This window comes from Pinus tabuliformis, chromosome 1_1 (assembly GCF_031772625.1).
Source record: "Pinus tabuliformis cultivar Carrire ecotype Pingquan chromosome 1_1, CPIR1, whole genome shotgun sequence".
NCBI lineage: Eukaryota > Viridiplantae > Streptophyta > Pinopsida > Pinales > Pinaceae > Pinus > Pinus tabuliformis.
The window spans coordinates 715,770,480-715,773,356 of record NC_142297.1 but is presented as its reverse complement, the minus strand read 5'-3'; the positions used below and the strand labels follow the sequence as shown (position 1 = coordinate 715,773,356).

Genomic DNA, 2,877 nt, shown 5'->3' with positions numbered 1-2,877 from the left:
CAGAGAGTTTCACAAAGTCAGGATGCCATGCAACTGTGTTTATGAACTTCTACAGGAAGTTTGCAGGGGTTTCTACAGGATGTTCTGTAATTCTTCTACAAGATGTTTCGAAATGGGATTTTTGAGGATGGGTTATTGATGGAAGATGCATGGATGGTTATGGAGGTAGGATGGGGGTCTAAAGTGACCCAGGAACTGATGGATGGAGTGGTGAGATGATATGTGGAAGGCTGATTTGGCTTTAAGGTAGTTGAGACAACAATGGAGAAGAAGGTAGGGTTACATGGGCAAGAGGATGGGTGTGAAGCGAGAAGCCTAGATATGGGATGAATCAGATGGCTCTGATGAAGCTTGACCATGTGAGTGAGTGCTAGAGATGCCCTGCACAATGCACATTCAACCGAATCAATGAATTCTTGCAAACAAACTAAGTCCTAGCTAACTTAATCTAACTGTCAATGAAATGAATAAACAGCAGCCTCGTTTGGAAAGAGAACCATGTACATCACGTGAGCAAGAACATTACGAAAGATCTAAATGCATGATAAACTCCTACCAATCGATTCCCAAACATAAAAAGCTACTTTAACCAACAAAAACAACCAAAATAACAAAGCAAGATCTAAAGAGCAGATTTTATTTTAAGAACGCAACAAACACACATAAAGATAAACAGGGGAGGTACTGGGCGCTTGAGATGGGCCCAACCCCAAGAGCTACAGCCTCCCAAGAGAGATTTAGAGCTGGTGCAAAGCTGAATTCATCTTTATTAATCAAGAATGAAGAGTTACATCAAAACTGTCCACAAGGAGAGCTTGAGAATGCGCTGAAAGCAAAGCTAATCTATTGCATACAAATCGAATTACAAAATGACTACAACAAGGCTATGAAATGACTAACTACTAGCTACTATCTACTGGCTAACTATCTAACATCCACTGGCTAACCAAAATGAGGCCCTAAGCCTTCTTATTTATACAATTTGAGGACCCAACAGTCCTCCTAAAATTTAGGGACTTGGCTGCCCAAGACTTGTAGTTAACAGCAGTCCTACTTGACTTGCTTGGCTGCCCTTGTGTTGATTGATTCGGTGGCCCTTGAACTCCGAGCTGATGGTGGAGAATTTGAGGTAAGGGCCCATAAATGAAGGGGACACCTTCCTACAAATCCTCTAGCTTGTTCTCCCATGAATTTGGCTGCCAAGTGCTCATTAAGACCTTCAATTTTGTCTCCAAGTTGACCAAAAAGGCTACACAAAGCACCCATTAGACTTGTTGGCATAATGACTAACCAAATTCACTCTATTAACATAAATATAATAAAAAACATGCAATAAAATAATGAGAATGGTGGATTAAGTCAAATTAGGAGGTTGAATGAGCCCAAATAATTGTCCATTTTTGGGGCTCATCATCACCCCCCTACTGAAAGTGTTGCTCATCCTCTGAGCAACCAAACTTTCTCCTCATATTTGACGGCCCTGGTGGCCTCCTTGGCTAAAATCTCGGCCGATTTCTCCTTCTGCTGCCCTTTCTCCAAACTTCCTGTAGAAACAGTTCTCTGTCTTCCTGTAGAAACAGTCTGCTAACTTTCTGCTGCCTGCTGCTTTTCCTAGTGAATTCTCAGCCTTGTTATGAGTGTGCAAGTATATGCAATCATATGGAAGAAATGGTGGCCTTGGCATTTCCTAAAACCTGCAACGTGAGGGCACTTGTATGTTTTGTAACAAGGAAGTTGGTTAAATTCACAAGATAAGCCATGGTCATGTTTCCAAGCAACAGGAATATGATAAAGGTGTTTTCTCTGGCTTTTTCAATAGCAATAGCTAATACATTACCCTCCACAAAAAGAGTAACAGGAAGCAATAACAGCGCAGCAATTGGTGCCATGTACATGAGCAAATTCATAGAGTGAAGCTTCTCTGCCTCAGAGGTAAGCAGGAGCCCATGAACAACTGATTTCAATGCTCTGGCAACAGTTGATCCTAGGCAAACCAAAAAGCCAAAAGGGTGGAATAATGGCTCACTGTTGTTTGCAATAATAATGCCAAATACCACAGGCTCCAAGGCCATATAAACCATAGAAGACTCCCTCTTACATGTTATTATAAATGCAAAATATTGCTGTGAAGAAGGGACTTGTTGCCCCAATAGCTTGATTGAAGGAGACTGGCAAATAGCGCAGAGAAATATTGCCACAAACAACCGAGAAGGAGAAAATGAAGCTCAGTGCCAGTATCTCAAGAAACTGTCTCCTGGAGACGATGAACTGCATTGGTACAATCGCTAACCATGAAATTGCGAGAAAACCATAAAATGAACAGACACACATGTGCAACATTGTGAGGAATATTGGGTATCTGCATCCAAAAACTAAGTAGGCATTTGTTAAGCAATAGCACACCAATATTGGAAGAGTACCAATGCTGCAATAATGAGAGTTGTTGTAATAGTCTGGGACACAGGAAATGCACCATATTTTCCTTCTCCTGTTGGAGTTGGAGGTATGTCAATAACTTCTTGTTCAAGCTTTGGATTACTGCCCCGCCTCGTCCATGTTTGTGTTTCGGCCATAGCTAAAGAGGGCTTGAAAAATCAGATCTGATCAATATTCGGAAGACCCAATTGGTTTCCAGACCTGAGCATCATCTGGGTACTTGTCTATACTGTGTAGGACTCAGATGGACCCAAAACAAATGTGGATGTCTCGTTATTATAAGTCTCCCCCAACCAAGGATAATTTTAGGGGCGAATGTTCGCCCTTTGGCGAAATTAAGGGGTTTTAAATTTTTAGTGGTCGAATATTTTGTATCATAGTACATTTTTACAAATCACCTCAAATAGCCCACCTTATTTTAAGGGAGAGGGTAAAAAAGGT

The 2,877-nt window shown here is 41.3% G+C and overlaps 1 pseudogene; it reads right to left on the bottom strand.

The window, feature by feature from the left end:
- Window positions 1–1,655: 1,655 nt before the first annotated feature.
- On the bottom strand, window positions 1,656–2,573 carry LOC149215880 (putative sugar phosphate/phosphate translocator At1g12500 pseudogene; annotated as a pseudogene).
- Between the last annotated feature and the right edge of the window lie 304 nt (window positions 2,574–2,877).